The sequence below is a fragment of the Panthera tigris genome, chromosome C2 (assembly GCF_018350195.1).
Source record: "Panthera tigris isolate Pti1 chromosome C2, P.tigris_Pti1_mat1.1, whole genome shotgun sequence".
Taxonomy (NCBI): Eukaryota; Metazoa; Chordata; class Mammalia; order Carnivora; family Felidae; genus Panthera; species Panthera tigris.
The window spans coordinates 138,540,688-138,558,702 of NC_056668.1; the positions used below are offsets into that span (position 1 = coordinate 138,540,688).

Sequence of the window (18,015 nt, forward strand, 5' to 3'; positions counted from 1 at the left end):
CCAAGCAGTGTGTGCCCTCTGATCCTGGAGTAACTGTGAGTGTTGAATGCTTAACTACTTACTACATGATGTTTTGTTGGTTTTTGCTGCATAAATATTCTGGAGTCTTCAGTTGGTGCCTGGGCCATTTTATTTCTGCTCCACTTCACCACTTATGTTATTTGGGATCTGGATAGAATAGTTTTGTTGTAATGTTGCATTAGTTGAATCAGTGATTTTATTAAAACAAAAAGTATGGTTCAGTACATTTGATATTTTACAAAAATGAAATTTTGTTGATTGAGGTCTATCATCATTTGTCTCTGCTTAAAAATAAAAAGTTTTGGGGGCACTTGCCTGGCTCATTTGGTAGAGCAGGCAACTCGATCTCAGGGTTGTGAGTTCAGACCTCATGTTGGGCATGGAGCCTACTTAAATAATAATAAATAAAAATAAAAATCTTAGCTTAACTCTTGACTATCCTATAAGTGAATTTTAAAAAGACGAAACTTCCTTCTAAATTAGGAAGTAAGTTTAAAGGTGGATATATCTAGAAGATCTGGTGAGGGTCTGATTAACAAGTTCCTCTGTTTTCAGTGCTTTTCTCCTTTCCTTCTAGTAACCACCTTCTGACAGTTTGGCGCTTTATTAGCTGTAATACCTGAGAGTGGAATAGGAAATGAAGTTCACATGCTTCACTTTTGTTACTTGTTATGAGATTCCTTAAAGTTTAGGTGTGAAGAAGAATGAAAATAGTTATCCCTATTATTTCTGCCTCCCAATTATCACGGATAATGATGACTTATCTACGGTTGACTAAAATTGCATGAAAGAAAAGTAGTTAAGAAATGTTTCTTAAGATTTTTTCACACCTTTCTTTCGGGAAAAGTATTAAAAATTAAAAAAAGACCTAAATGGATTCAAATTATTTTTTTTTATCTATGGTGTTTTGTTTTGTTACATTTCATGTTCTATAATGAATAGTGGAATTGGGCTCAGTTGTGAATTACAGGAAATGGCACATATGATAAAGATTGTGGTTTTATGTCTATTCAGCAAACCAAGGTGGAATTGAAATGAAACTGTAAATATTTTAGCAATACCAATTGCTTCTGTCATCAACCAGTACTAGTCCTAATGAAAACTAGATCTGCTGATACAAAGTTAATGGGGAACGGGACAGAATAGGTCCTTATTTACTATTAGGCAAGCTTTAGTTTTTAGTCAGCTAGGCACATAATCATTTTGTTCATGGAGAATACAAATAGTAGAATACTTTTACTCTTTAAGAGTAGAATCAGCCACACAGTAGTGCTATCCTTTTTTTTGTTTGTTTGTTTTCTTTGGGACAAGGATTTAGATTTAATAATAAAATGTGTATTGTATATAGTAAATATGCATGGAATAATAATATATTGAAAAGCAAATGAAAATAGTCAGTGTATGTGCTCTTTCCACAATTTACATACCAATCTGGGCTGGAGGTAGAAGATAAATGCTCTAGATTATTCAGCTACTAGGAGTATACCATATTTTCAGAAGGTTTTTCTTGAATAGCGGTACTTATTAAGATTTTACTGTTAGAATTTGAACATATTTAGGTCCTTTCAGATTATATAGAGAACATTAAATTATGTTTAACAAGATAGCCCAGGTAGTTTCCATTCTTTTCCTTTTCTTGGATGTTTAAGTCCAGAACAATAGACTTACAAATTTAGCCGTTATCCGAAGGAGTTTGAATGTTAGTTACTTGTACCTCCCAAAGCAGCTGTGAAAGACCTCTTGAGTTTGTTTGTTCATTTTTCAGCATGTAAGACTTGAATGCTTAGTTTGTGCAAGGTAATGTGCTGCTGTGATAAATATAATAATGAATTTACAACTCCCCCTGTATCATTGAGCTTCGAGTCCAGTAGAGGAGAGAGAATGGTGAGAATAACTAGGGAGCCTGTATGTTTTGTTTTATGCCTCTCAACATGGCATAATTACTAATAGTATCCCCTTTCACATTCACATGTCCTGGTTTGGGTGACAAGTTACGTGGTCATGGTGTGAACAACTATATAAGTATCAGCATTTAATTTAAGCATTTAGCCGAATTTAAGCATTAGGCTACTTCATATAAAGCATTATGGAAATTTAGAAGAGGGGAATATTGATTTAAGGCAGGGTGGGAAAAGAAGAAATGCCTTAAATTTGACACTTTTTCTTAATTCACAGTTAGGTGGCAAGGGACTGCCAGTTGGTTCTTGGAAATTCCCTAATGTAAAAGTAAGAATTTCCTCTTTCATTTTTACTTTGTATAGCTATGTGTTTGTAAATTGCAATCTAAAAAAAGAGAAAAGCACCAATTTCAGTGCTTTTTCTGTTTTTGTTTTCTTTTTTGAGAGTATCCCTTTGAGCAGCTGCTGAGATTTTTATATTTTTAAGTTGTTTTAGGTTAAAAGAGGAACACTGAAGAAGTGTTTTTCCCTTGATGTTTCTAAATGACTTAATCTTACTAAGAATATTGATTATTAAGTGAGGAAAAGGTTATAATTAATGTCAGGTATCTTCTAAAAAACAGTTGGAGGCTGTATATAGTTTTGGGCATCAGAAATTTTCCAGAATCCTCAAAATGACAGATAAAGTTTAATCTGCAATACAAAATCTAATCTGTTACTGCTTTTCTCCCACTATTGTCCACTCCATTTCACTAATGAGAAACTCTTTAAGCAGCCTTATAACTGAGGGAAATGCTTGTAAAAGCCAGTACAGATAAGATTGCTTATTGTACTTATAGCCAGGTTTATTTGTGGTTGTGATTAATATTGGAGACTGTCAGGAAGTTATTTTGGAATTGCTTTTTCTGTTCTTTTAGACAGTGGTGGTATATGACTTCATTGTCCTTTTTTCCTCTTGTCAGGACCAGTATGAGTGCCTGGTGAAACACTTATTATCTCTTCTTGGCCACACATACCAGAAAAACAATCACTAGAGAATACTTGAGCAAGCAACGTTTTATAGAATTGTTTGGTGGGCATCAGGAAGATGGTAGGTCAAGGGACCACGCTGCTGGTTGGAGTCTGTCTCGCTGAAGTCTTGAAAAAGCAGTGAAGACCTAAAATAATAGGATGTATTCTGATTAAATAAGCCAAAAACTCTAACTTTGTTTCATCAACTCTGGGAAGACTGTACAAAATCTTACAGACCAGTGACACCTTCTACAGTTCTGAAAAAAAGCATTGTAAGGTTCAGATGAAACTTTTGTGTGCAAATTTTAGGAGTTGGTGTGGTCTAGGAGCTTGTGAAGATGAAGTGTTTCACGTTCTGATTTCATGAAATGTTCCATATTTCTGTTAATCTTAGTGTAGGATGATGGGATATGCACACTTTTTATTTAACAGTGATTACTGTATGTAATAACTAACTCATCTCCTTACCATAAACATGGGGCAGTGGTTACAGTAAAGATATTGAGTAGATCAGTTGTAGTTTTTTTTTTTTTTAAGGAAAAGATGTAATGTGAAAAGGAATGCAGCATTTCAGAATAATTTGGTTCAATAAAAAAGAGAAGAAAAATAAAGGATTCCAGTAATCTTGACAGGGAAATTTACTAATTGGTGAAACAAAAGATAAGATTCATTGATTTCTAAAAGTATCTTTTACTTCTGTGTCTTTGAGTCTGCGACATAGACTCCGCTGTCATTTAGCTAACATGTCTCGGTCTCAGTAGTCTTTTACACATGTGCTCTCTAAATTGAATAAAACATCCATACTTAACCTGTTGTCCTTTTATCCCAGCATCTTATTTGCTGTGGCAGATGTTGGTTTCTCTTGAGAAATGACAAAATAGTTATCAAAATAATGTTTTGTGAACATTTTATTGTTTAATCATATGAAAATTAAGGTAGGAATTCATAGATAATAGGTATTTTATATTTTATAATAGTAAATTCTACTTAAGCTTAAAAGTCAAAATTTCAATAATATATTGAAACGTCAGACCAACTAGACAAGTATTTATGTATTTATGGAAAAGGTATTTATGGAAAGGTATTTATGGAAAAGTGAGTATGGTCCTCAGAATGGGCATCAAGAGATGTCCCTTGAATGAATGGTGGATCCATTTTACCTGTTGCCTTGGGGGATGAAATTGCACATTTTCTTGCTGTAGTCTTGCGTTTGTTGAAAACAGTTAAAAAGCAAATGCAGAGTTTGTATTTTGCCAAAATACGAGGCAGAATAGTAGGCAGAAAATTGGTATGTAGGCAGGCAAAAGGGTAGATTCTCTGCCAAATGGCTTTAGATGAGTTGATGCAAGGAATTTAAATATTAGGCTTTGATGAGAGATTGTTGCATTTCCTCAGTGTTGTTTCCTTTGGTGTGCAAGCTAATTAGACAACAACTAATTGGAGCCAGTGGCTCAGACAGCTTGTATCTATTGGCACGAATGCTGGAGGGTGTGGCACAGTTGGCTTTATTGCTGACTAGGAAGATTTCCATCAAGGCTCAGCTGTGATCATGTCTGCAGATCTCTCCATCCCTCTTATAGAGACCTTTGCCTTAAATGGGCCATTAGTAACAAGGGGTGTTCCAGGAGATGTTCATAACTTTGTATGTGGTGTTGATGCAATTTATACTTATCCCTCCTAAGGTGATTTGGCAGTCTCAAAGCTCTACCACTCTAGAAAAATGGAGAGATTCCCTTATTTGGCAAGAATAAAAATTATTACAAAGCATCTTGCTTCTGCATTAAGTGGTAGCTTACAAGAGAGCAGCTGATCTTAATCATGCATAAAAATACCCAGGTATCTTGTTAAAAATTTACATTCTGGTGGCACCCCTCCATAAATTCTAATGTGGTAGGTGTGTAATGAAACACTGTAGAAATGGCCCTTTCCCCAGCTTACCTAGCATGGAGACTGTCTCCTAAAATATTCAGAAGCCAGAAATGATTTTAATACCCAAAGTGTTTATAAACAAATTTGGTCTGTAAACATGTCATTCAGAGCTGAACTTAGTATCCACCTTTCACAGCTCTAAATACCATACTTTCAATTATATGAGCTCATTAGTTTCTATTAGTACACTTCTAGGCTTTTAGCAGCAGGACTTTGAAGGAGCTTTTTCTTTATTGTATAGAATTAAACACTGAAAAGAAATCCTCAAATATACATTTATTCTGTGTTGCTGGTGAGGATACATTTATCCTGCAGGAGTAGATGATAACTGTCTTTCTTTAAAACTTTGACACATAATAAGTACATAAAAGATTATGTTGATACAGCCCTGTAGTCCTTATTATATATTGAATAGTGCACACATTATAAGGAATTGGGATTTGGGTGTCTCTTAATTGAGCCTTTTGGATTTGGATAAGGCAGAGTACATTCCCTATAGATACTGGGAGAGAATCCAGATGACCCCGTCATTGTCCAGGAGCTTTATGCATCATGATTGGACTAGATAAATGATTTAGGATTCTAAAATGCTGTATTCAGCTGTAGTATTCAGATACTATTCAACTGTATCTGTTTACTTAGTTCCTTCTAACATCAAACCAAATTAGCATCCTAACCTCAGAAAACATATTCAAGGTTATATAGTTTTGTCCAAAGAACTAATTTATTCTTCCTCAATAAGAAAACATAAGATAAGCAAGGACTTACTGTGATTGAAAAATGTTAGAACAGCATTGTTACACAACTTATTTCTAGTTATCTTTTTATGATTCTGTAACACCTAGGCAGTTTATTCATGTAATTGATAGGTTGGTTGGCCACCGTGTAATCCAGTTAGTATTTACTTGAGATTTTCAAAGTGGAACATATTAACTTGAGGAAATTTTTGGCAAATATGTTTAGACAGTAATTTCTTTGAAGATTTTTCATATCCACTTTATCCTTCGATACTTGGGTATCATATACAAGAATTAAACATCTTAATGATTTTGTTTTGTTAAGAATTAAAAAAGAAGGGGCGCCTGGGTGGCTCAGTTAGTTAAGCATCTGACTTTGGCTCAGGTCATGATCTCACAGTTGGTGAGTTTGAGCCCCACGTCGGGCTCTGTGCTGACAGCTCAGAGCCTGGGGCCTGCTTCAGATTCTGTGTCTCCCTCTCCCTTTGCCCCTCTCCCACTCACGCTCTCTCTCTCTTTCTCTTAAAAATAAACATTAAAAAAAAAGAAAAGAATTAAAAAATAAAGAGAAAATCAGCACAATTAAAAAGTCCTTTCAAAACTTGTTTAAATGACACCTGTTTAAAGGAAAAGTTGTTGTCTCTTTAGTTTTTTCAAATAGTGATAGAACTTGCTAACATTTATTGATTAGCTTTGTGTGAGTCACTGTGCTAAGCTCTCATTCTGTCCTTAACACTGATTATGAAAGAAGTTAATCCCTTAAGTATGTACCTATTTCATTATATTGGCTTTTTAAACTAAACTTTCTAGTTTCAGATAATTACATATTTAGATATAGCCATAAGAAAAAAACACAGAGATTCCTTGAACCCTTCACTCAATTTTTCACCTGTGTAACATCTTGTATAAGTATAGAGCAGTTAACACAACTATGACGTTGATGATGCCACCAACTGTATTTAGACTTCATTAACGTGCACTTACTTGTGTATTTCGTTCTGTAATGTTTTAGCACATGTGTAAAATCATGTAAATATCGTCACAGTAAAGATCTGTAGAACTGTTCCATCATTGCCAAAAATCTCTCATTTTTCAGAGCCATTAACCGTTCTGTTACTTGAAGGATGTTATATAAGATGAAATTATACACTAAGTTACCTTTGAGATTGGCTTATTCAGCATAATAACTCCCTTGAGATATATTTAAATAATTGTGTGTATTAATAGTCTTTTTTTTAATTACCTAGTGCTAGTTCATGTTGTGGCTGTAGCACAGTCTGTTTAACTCTTCACCTCTTGAAGGACATTTGAGTTATTTTCTCTTTGGGGCTTTTACAAATAAAGCTGCTGTGAACATTCATGTATATATTTTGGGTTTTTTTTTTCATTTTTTTTTAACGTTTATTTATTTTTGAGACAGAGAGAGACAGAGCATGAACGGGGGAGGGTCAGAGAGAGAGGGAGACACAGAATCTGAAACAGGCTCCAGGCTCTGAGCAGTTGGCACAGAGCCTGACGCGGGGCTCGAACTCACGGACCGCGAGATGGTGACCTGAGCCGAAGTCGGCCGCTCAACCAGCTGAGCCACCCAGGCGCCCCTTTGTATATATTTTGTGTAAACGTAGTTTTCATTTATCTGGGTTGTATGGTCAAGAGATAGGTATTATGGTAAGTACATGTTTAGTTTTATAAGAAACTGCCGAACTATTTTCTGGAGTGGCTGTACCATTTTACATTTCTGCCAGCTATGTATCCAGTTGCTCTGCATCCTTACCAGCATTTGATCTTGTCAGTATTTTTTCGTTTAGCCATTCTGATAGGTATGTAGTGATATTGCATTATGGGCATAATTTGCATTTCATTTTGCTAATGAACTTGACATCTTTTAATGTATTTACTTGTCATCTGTGTGAACATCCTCTTGAAGTGCTTCATTGTGATTTTGCCCATTTTTTAAATGTTTTTTTTAAAAGTTTATTTTTGAGAGTGAGAACACTAGCGAACAGCGAGTGCACAAGTGGGGGAGGGTTAGAGAAAGAGGGTGAGAGATAATCCCAAACAGGACGTGAGGCACAGTCTCACCAGCGTGTGAGATCATGGCCTGAGCCGAAGCCTAGAGTTGAAAACAACCAATTGAGCCATCCAGGCGCCCTGATTTTGCCCACTTTCTTTTCTTTTTTTTTTTAAGTTTATTTTTTGAGAGAGAGAGAGTGTGCACACAAGTGGGGGAGGGGCAGAGAGAGAGAGGGAGAGAGAGAATCCCAAGCAGGCTCTGTACTGTCAGCACAGAGTTCGATGTGAGGCTCCATCTCACCAATCTGTGAGATCATGGCCTGAGCCGAAACCTAGAGTTGAACGCTTAACCAGCTGAGCCATCCAGGCACCCCCTTGCCCATTTTCTAATGGGTTGGGTTGTTTGCTTTTCTCCTGTTCAGTTGCGAGAGTTATTTATATGCCCTAGATACAAGGCCTTTTGTAGGATAATTTTCAAATATTTTTCCCAGTCTTTATCATCCACTGAATAGAGTCGTTCATAGAGGAGAAGTTTTAAATTTTGATGAGAATCAGCTTGTCAATTTTGCTTTTGATAGGTGATGTTTTTGGTGTGAAGTCTAAGAAATCTTTGCCTAGGTTTAGGTCCCCAATATTTAGCAAGGATGAGTGGTGTTAAACTTCAAATTAAAATTTTTATTTTAGTATAATACATTTGTAACTACCAATAAACCAATATTGATACATTGTTATTTAGTCCACATTTTATTTCTTTTCCCTTAACTTTTTATCTAACATTCTTTTTTTCTGTTCCAGAATCTTATCCTGGATATAATACTACATTCATTCATCATGTCTCCTTAGGCTCTTCTACACTGGGACAGTTTCTCAGACTTTCTTTGTTTTCAAGACCTTGACAGTTTTGAAGAGTGCTGGCCAAATATTTTGTAGAGTGTACCTCAGTTGGGATTTATCTGATATGTTTTTCATTTTCATGATCACGCTGGGGTTTATGGGTTCTTGGCAGGAAGACCACAGAGGTAAAGTGCCATTTCATCATACCACATCAAGGGTACATGTGATCAGCATGACTTAACCACCGATGTTCAGTTTGATCGTATGACATAGGTGGTGTTTGCCAGGTTTCTCCACCGTGAAGTTGCCCTCTCCCTCTGTCTATGCTGTAATCTTTGGAAGGAATTCACTATGTGCTGTTCACATGTAAGGGATGGGGAGTTATACCCCACTACCTACATTTTAGTTCTATGTATTTCTCTTTATTTCCTTGGAGACTTGGCGTATGGATTATTTATAAGTATGCTACTTAATTTCTAAATGTTTGGAGATTTTCCTGTTGTCTCGTGTTCATTTTTCATTTCATTATATTATGGTGGAAAATATACTTTGTATGATTTAAAATTTTTAAAATGTTTTAAAGTTTGTTTTAAGGCCCAGCATATGGTCTACATTGGTGACCGTTCCATGGGCCCCGTCACTTATTTCATCCATCCTCCTACCCACCTCCCCTCCGGTAGCCATCAGTTTGTTCTTTATAGTTAAGAGTCTGTTTCTTGGTCTGTCTCTCTCTCTTTTATTTTTCTTTTTGTTTCTTAAGTTCCACATATGAGTGAGATCCTGTGGCATTTGTCTTTGTCTGACTAACTTATTTTGCTTAGCACTATACTCTCTAGCTCTATGTTGTTGCAGATGGCAAGATTTCATTCCTTTTTATGGCTCAGTAATATTCTAGGGTATGTATATACCACATCTTCTTTATCCATTCATCTGCCAATGGACACCTGGACTGTTTTCCGTAATTTAGCTATTGTACATAATGCTACTATGAACATTAGGTACACATGTCCCTTTGAATTAGTGTTTTTGTATTTTGGGGGTAAATACCCAGTAATGTGATTACTGGATTGTAGGCAGTTCTAGTTTTAATTTTTTGAGGAACCTCCGTACTGTTTTCCACAGTGGCTGCACCAGTTTGCATTCCCACCAACAGTGCAAGAGGGTTTCTTTTTTTCCACATCTTACCAACACATACTGTACTTGTGTTTTCATTTTAGCCATTCAGACAGGTGTGAGGTGATATCTCATTGTACTTTTGATTTACATTTCCCTGATGTTGAATATCTTTTCATATGTCTGTTGACCATCTGAGTGTCTTCTTTGGAAAAGTGTTTGTTTATACCTTCTGCCCGTTTTTTAATTAGACTGTGTATGGATTTTGTTGTGTGTGTTGAGTTCTAGAAGTTCTTTTTTAAAGTTTTTATTTATTTTGAGAAAGAGGGATAGTGTGTGCATGTGTGCATGCACAAGGAAGAGGTTCAGGGGAGGGGGAGAGAATGAGAGAGAATCCCAACCAGGCTCTGCACTGTCAGTGCAGAGCCCGATGCGGGGCTCAGACTCACAAACTGTGAGATCATGACGTGAGCCGAAGCTTAACTGACTGAGCTACTCAGGTACCCTGCAAGTTCTTTATATATTTTAGATACTAACCGTTTATCAGATATGTCATTTGCAAATATCTTCTTACATTCAGTAGGTTACCTTTTAGTTTTGTTGATTGCTTCCTTTGCTGTGCAGAAATTTTATTTTTAAGTAGTCCCAGTGGTTGATTTTTGGCTTTATTTCCCTTGCCTCCAGAGACACATCTAGAAAAATGTTGCTGTGGCTGATGTCAGAGAAATTACTGCCTTGCTCTCTTTAAGGGTTTTTATGGTTTCAGATCTTTAATCCATTAAGTTAATTTTTGTATATAGTGAAAGAAATCGGTCCAGTTTGATTCTTTTGCATGTAGCTGTCCAGTTTTCCCAACACCATTTGTTGAAGAGACTGTATTTTTCCCATTGAATATTCGTTCCTGCTTTGTCAAAGGTTGATTGCATAGTTGTGGGTTTATTTCTGGATTATCTATTCTGCTCCTCTGATCTGTGTGTCTGTTTTTATGCCAGTACCATACTGTTTTAATTATTACTGCTTTGTAATATAACTTGAAGTCTTTAATTGTAATACCTGCAGCTTTTTCTTTTTCAAGATTGCTTTGGCTCTTCTGGGACTTCTGTGGGTCCGTACACATTTTAGGATTGTTTGTTCTAGTTCTGTGAAAAGCGCTGTATTTTTACAGGGGTTGCATTAAATGTGTAGTTTGTTTTGGGTAGTGTAGACATTTTAACAATGTTCTTCCAGCCCATGAGCATGGAATATCTTTTCATTTCTTTGACTTGTGTTGAATTTCTTTCATTAGTGTTTCATTGTTTTCAGAGTACAAGTCTTTCACCTCTTTGGTTAAGTTTATTCCTAGATATTGTATTATTTTTGGTGCACTTGTAAATGGGTCTGTTTTCTTAATTTCACTTTGTGCTGCTTCATTGTTAGTGTATAAGAATGCAACAAACTTCTGTACATTGATTTTATATCCTGCAACTTTACTGAATTCATTTATCAGCTCTAGTACTTTTTTGATGGAATCTTTAGGGTGTTCTGTATAAAGAAATTTTGTTTTATAGTCCAGCATATGGTCTACATTGGTGGACCCCATCACTTATTTCATCCAAGTCATGGATGTCATTTGCAAATACTCATAGTTTTACTTCTTCCTTAGCAGTTTGGATGCCCAAGATATGGTCCATCTTGGTGACCATTCCATGAGCTCTTGAAAAGAATGTGTAATCTACTGTTGTTGGATGGAGTTATCTATGTATGTCAGTTTTATCCTGATAGTTGATTATTTGTTCATTTCTTCTCTGCCTTCCTGATTTTCTACCTCATGGTTTTCTCAGTTGCTGATAGTTGGGTATTGAAGTTCCCAACTGTGTGAATTTATTTGGTTTTTCTTTCAGTTCTATTAGTGTTTGCTTGATGTGTATTTTAAGATTTTCTTATTTGATGCATACACATTTAGGATTTTATCTTCCTGATGGAGTGCTCTTTTCATCATTATGTAGTGTCCTTGTTTGTCTGTAGTAATTTTCTTGCTTTGAAGTCTCCTTTATCTGATACTAATATAGCTATCATTGCTTTTTTAAAAAAATAGTGTTTGCATGATATGCCTTTTCCATCCTTTTACTTTCAACCTCCTCATGTATTACACTGGTTTTTAAAAGTAAATCAAAGCCAAGTTCAGGTTTTAAATGTTGTCATGAAGTTATTTTGAATTCTTTCAATTAAGGTCAGATTACATATGTGAGTAAATGGTATAAATCTTTTAAAAACTAGAAAATGGAATATTGGTATGAAGCAGAGTAGAGAGAGAGAGAGAGAGAGAGAGAGAGAACTTTATTTATTTTAATTAAAAAAATTTTTTTTCTTTAATGTTTATTTTTTTTAGACAGAGACAGAGCATGAATGGGAGAGGGGCAGAGAGAGAGGGAGACACAGAATCCGAAGCAGGCTTCAGGCTCTGAGCTGTCAGCACAGAGCCTGAAGAAAGGCTCGAACTCATGAACCGTGAAATCATGGCCTGAGCCGAAGCCAGATGCTTAACTGACTGAGCCACCCAGGCACCCTGAGAGAACCTTATTTATTAAGTCAGTTTTGGGTCATTAAACAAATATGTGTTGAATACCTCATGTGTACCAGGAATTGTCTTAGGTGCTGGAGACATAATAATAGAACAAAACAAGAAAAACAAAAACTCTCAGCCTGAAGTTCACATTCTTGTGGAGGAAGAAGAAAGTGAACAGATAAACTATACTGTATATCAGAAGGTAATAAATACTTTGGAACAGGGGCGCCTGGGTGGCTCATTCGGTTGAGCGGCCGACTTTGGCTCAGGTCATGATCTCACAGTCCGTGAGGTCGAGCCCCGCGTCGGGGTCTGTGCCGACTGCTCGGAGCCTGGAGCCTGTTTCAGATTCTGTGTCTCCCTCTCTCTGACCCTCCCCTGTTCATGCTCTGTCTCTCCCTGTCTCAAAAATAAATAAAACATTAAAAAAATTAAAAAAAATACTTTGGAACAAAGTAAAGCTGGGAAGGGGGCAGAGATGGGTAGGACTTGTAGATGGTGGTGATGGGGGTGGTGGTGGTGGTGAGGTTTTGATTTTAGACAGGTGATCAGGAAAGCTCTCTCTGATAAGTTGATGTTTGTTCAAAGACCTGAAAATAATAAGGGAGCAAGCTGTGCTAATTTAATTTCTCTGGTGGAAAGGTATCTCAGGCAGAAAAGGGCATTCTTGGCATGTTAAAGGAACCAGTGGGAGACCAATGTGACTAGAGCAGAGCGAGTCATGGGGAGAGTGCATGGAGATGAGGTCAGAGAGGAAGTAGGGGGCTAGGTCACGTTGGATCCTGAAGGCCACTGTAAGGACTTTAGCTTATGTGAGATGACAAGTTACTAGAGAGGTTTGGATAGTAGTGATACGATTTAGCTTTCATTCCAAATGGAGCATTTGATAACTTGTGTGTACTTGCTGGTCTGTTGAACAAAAGAAAGAAGGTGGGAATTAAATGTATTGATTTTTAAAAGGAGAAGGAAGAGTAGATAACTTCACAGCATTTTTTCCACTTCTAAAATCTTTCACTTCTTTAGCTTTTATGGGTCTAAAGTAATTGATTTTTTTGATTTTAAAAAATATGAGGGATACTTCTCTCTGTGACCCTGCTAGAGCATTAGGGGAAAAAAAAGTCTAATTTCCATTGAACAGTTTGACAGGCTATTTTAAAGGTCTAAAGGAATTCACCAGAGGCGCAGATGGTATCATATGAAGAATAACAAAGACTGGAACCTCTGCCCTGACTATAATTTATCTTGGTTTATTTTCGGTAGACTATCAGGCACTTCATACCCACCGTAACAACCAAGTGTTTAAAACAGTATGCCTAACAGCAAGAGCAAACACAAATAATTAGGGATGGTAAAGAAAGAAGAAACATAAGCCATTGATAACAAAGCCATTGATAACTGGGACTAGCTTTACACAATTTTCAAATTGCCAAGGACTTGTCATAATTCTTTCTGATAGTTCATTTCACTTAAAAAATTTCAGTGAGATGAGGACAAGAAAAAAAGATGAGAAAATTGTGTCTAATGGATGAAGAGGGAAATCACAATTACAGTACCTAATGGATACAGAAAGTGTACAAAGATTGTTTTTTATAGACATCATTAAAAAAGTAGTTTTTGCAGAGGTTGAAAGTGGAGGATTTACCTGAAATGTGATCAAAATCTAATCCAGTTCACTTTTTGGAAAGAACTAAAGTATAAATACAAAGAATGAAATAATACCTTGAACCTTACGTGAAGAGAATCTCACAGCCTGTTAGAATTTCTCACCTGCTCCCACAGTAATCTGTAACCACATCTAATTAAACCATCACGAACACTGTTTAAATCCCCCCACAATTAAAAGTCCTTCTAGAGGTATCTGCATATGCATATCTTAAACTTTGCTTCTTTAGAAAATTTTTTTTAATTTTTATTTTTTAAATTAATTTATTTATTTAGAGAGAGAGTGTGTGTAAGTGAGCAGAGGAAGGACAGAGTGAGAGGGAGAGAAAGAATCCCAAGCAGGTTCCATGCTGTCAGCAGAGAGCCTGATGTGGGCCTGAAACTCATAAACCATGAGATCATGACCTGAGTCGAAGCCAAGAGTTGGACGCTTAACCAGCTGAGCTACTACCCGGGTGCCCCCGCTTTCCTTCATTTTAAGCCTTCCCTCTACCCCTAAACCCAAAAGTCTTTGTAGGTACTAACCTCAAATAGATTACTTTTTCACAATCTTCATAGATGTTTTTCAAATAGCAAGCACTCTTCAAAGCTTTTTGATTTAACAACTTGGGTAAATTATAACTTAGTGGAAGGTCAGTCAGTAGGACCATTCCTAATAATGATTATAATTTCTGATTCAAATATCAAAATAACAGGATCTGACAATAGTTCAGAGTCTATGAAAATTAACCAGAAAATCCAAGATCTAAATTCTTTGTATCTTCATAGGAAAATACTTCAATATATTTCAAAATATTTCAGATTAGAAATCCTACTTTTTGTAATCGGAGTGTGTTAAATACTTGACTAAAATGCGCCAATTGGCCTCTTCTTCCAGAAGTACTGTCTATGTCAAAACTAAATTAGACACTGCTTCTTAGTATGTGAAAACTCACTTAAATATGCCTCATATTAAAAAATCATGATACATTTAAATAAGTCTATGAAAATAAGTGTAGTAGCTGAATAGTTCTGGTCTTATAATACCAATTAGACAAATATTTTTATTTATCTTTAGTATAAACTCTTACTTTTAAAGAATCAACCCTGGGGGCACCTGGGTGGCTCAGTTGTTTAAGCATCCAACTCTTGATTTCACTTCAGGTTATGATCTCATGATTCATGAGATTGAGCCCCTCGTCGGGCTCTGTGCTGATAGACCTCTCTTGCTACCCACGTTCCTCCACTTTTGTGCTGTCTCGCTCGCTCTCTCTCGCTTTCTCTCTCTCTCAAAATAAACTGAAAAAGAAAAGTTTAAAAAAAACCACAGAGAATCAAACCATGTCCTCTTTTTTGTTCCTTTATGGACACTACAGTTATTAAAAACAACTACTTCTTTCAAATAATGTCAAAGAAATAAGTAACCTGAGCATTCAGCCCTGACCCAGAGAAATAAATATGTTTGTACTTCTTTGATTATAGTGCACTAACTCTGCACTAAATGAGTTGAGAAAATTCAGTTTATTTTAAAAAGCCATATTCTAACAGACAAACCAGTGTCCTTCACAATTTTTCCAATTCTGACAGTAATAATAAAATAATGATGATGGTAGTGTTAGAGTTACCACTTCTTTGTGCCAGGTTAAGCTGTTGCTTGGAATGTCCTTCTCCTTTGCTGAAAAAATTCCTAATAATGTAGCATACAGAGTTATGGTATGCTCAACTTCCAAAATCTTCAGGAAGCTCCTTTGACAATGATAAGTCCATGTTGATTGTTTCTCTGAATTGCTATGATCAGTTTTGTCTCTTCTACATGATTGAGCATTTCATGATGTAGGACTCCCGAAGTTCTCTGGCTGTTTTCCAAATATAAATATATTCACCCCTAAAAAGAAGCTCCACTAAGGGGTCATTACCATGTTCTCCTTTCAAAACCTTTATTCATATAGCACTTCTGTGGAAAACATATACATATAAAAAACACTACTGACTTCCCCATTTTGCTTTTAATATTAATTAAGATTCTGTTTAATTTTCAAAACTTTCCCCAAATGATCATCCTCTTCCTTCTTGATCTGAACATGTAATCAGTAAGTTCCCTAAAAAGGCCTGGGTCACCAGACACAAAGTTGAGGCTGACCTTGAAGAATGAACAGAGTATCTATAAATGCTAGTGGATGTACAGTAATAAAATTCCTGGTACAGTTCTACCAGCTTTTCAGTATAATTGTCACAAATTTTATGTGACTTTTTAACTAGCATGTTGTTCTCCGGTTAGCCCCAGTAGCTCCACTGTTTTGGAGATCATGCTGACCAGAATAACACTTCTCTGAATTCAACTATAGCTCCCAAGATACTTTCAGAAATCGTCATTTTAGAGCCAGGAAAGGGCTGCGGGAGCCTTTTAATCCATTTTACACATGTGGTATCTAAAGCCCAGAAAAGTTAAATGGCCCATACTGGGCTTACAATACTTGATTTTGTGGTTCACCAAAGTGAAAGAGCTAGGTAGATTGATAAAGAGTCCAGATTAAGGATGGATCATCATGACACCCTAGTTTAAACCTTTTATTTAAGGAAGGCTGATACCATACTACCTGATGAGCACCTACACAGCAAACCAAGGAAGGATGTGCTCTCTCGTAAACTTTTGGCACAACTGACAACAGTCTGTCTTCTCTTTTTAAAACTGTTTTGGATCCCCAGTCAGGTCATCTCTTCCACCATGAAATTTAACTGTTTTTTGCCTTCAGTAATAATCATGAAAAATACATACCAAACCTCAAAAATATAAAACCTAAATGATTTGGGAAATTTGGTTCGGATTACCTGCTATGTATGAAAGAATAGAACATTTAATCTTTGGAAAGACAGAAGTTTGTTTTGTTTTTCCCAAAGTAGCCAGTTGAATAATAATTTTAGATTGTGATTTTTAAGCCAGAGTACTGACTGTGGTGGCATCCTTTAATGGACTATTATCATCTATTAGAAACTTACTAATGAAAAACACTTAGAAAATGAATGGATTAATTTGGCAACAGTATTGATGTTGACCTGGGATGGGAATCATTTAAGGATAGAGTCGCTTCAAATATTCCAGGCAGGCATCTACAATTTGTTGATTATCCATCCTCTTGGTTTTCTTTTTTATCCTCTTTGCTGACAGCTTGTGCTTTATAATCATCCATTCTACTTCAACAGAGCACAGATAAAATATAATAAAATTCAAATTGGATAATTTTGCTTTGGGTTAGAAGCTCCTTCAGAAAGTGTTTGAGATTTCACTAAAAAATGTTTTGGGAATTTTACAAGACTTTTTTTGTTATTTATAATGCTACTTCTAATATAACAGGTATGTATTGTTTAAATAGTTCTACAGTCATTAAAATTATTATTGTGGGGGCGCCTGGATGGCTCATTTGGTTAAGTGTCCGACTCTTGATTTTGGCACAGGTCATGATCTCATCATCATGGGATCGAGCTCCGCATTAGGCTCCATGCTGATGTGGAGACTGCTTATGAGTCTCTCTCTCTTCCTCTGCCCCTTTCCCCAGTTCGTGTACTCTCTTTCTCTCTCTCTCTCAAAAAAAAAGAAATTATTGTGGCATCTTAGCTGTGTTGCAGTTTATAAATTGAAGTAACATCAATAGACCTGATTCCTTTCTTTTTAGCATTTTGAGATATTTTTACTAGTTTCCTGTAAGGTCTTAATTAGCAAAATTTTTCAAGTCCCTGTTCCTATCAAGACTAGTTAGGATGCCAGGCAGAAATCAGTGTGACTGGCAAATAAACTGACTATGATATTAGGAACGTTAAAAAAAAATGTTAAAAGGTCAGATCTATACTTTTACCCCCAAGATCTATAAATTTTGATGTATAATAACAATGTGTGCAGTTAGAGCAGAGTTTGTGAGTTAAATTATATAACACTTAAATTCCGTTTGTTTTGACAGTACAGATACCACTCAAATACAGATCAGTAAACGTATCTCTGGAATCAAAAATAGGAGAGAATGGATTGATGAATGGAGAAGATATGTTAGGCATTGAAGAATGATGCAGTTTTTTGAAATAGTTAGTATTTGCCCTGGAGTTGATCAAAATAGAACCTAACCCTGAATGTGAAAGTGAGATGTGGCTCTGCTAAAGATCATATCTGATTTCTTAAGCAGTTTCATCAGTGTCAGCTGTGAGATACACTTAACATTAAATGACAAGGCAGGATTACAGTGCAAGCCCTGGAGTCCAGCCAATTTATCATCCTTGAAGCTAT

At 36.1% G+C, this 18,015-nt stretch overlaps 1 protein-coding gene and 1 long non-coding RNA gene across 3 annotated transcripts in view; both read left to right on the top strand.

Moving 5' to 3' along the window:
- Positions 1-18,015, top strand: part of LOC102954357 (ubiquitin-conjugating enzyme E2 E2) — a 369,038-nt gene that overhangs the window by 102,244 nt on the left and 248,779 nt on the right. The window lies entirely within an intron of this gene.
- LOC122230516 lies at positions 2,076-3,122 on the top strand. The gene is made up of 2 exons (XR_006207504.1): positions 2,076-2,247; positions 2,882-3,122. It is a non-coding gene; the product is annotated as an uncharacterized LOC122230516 (long non-coding RNA).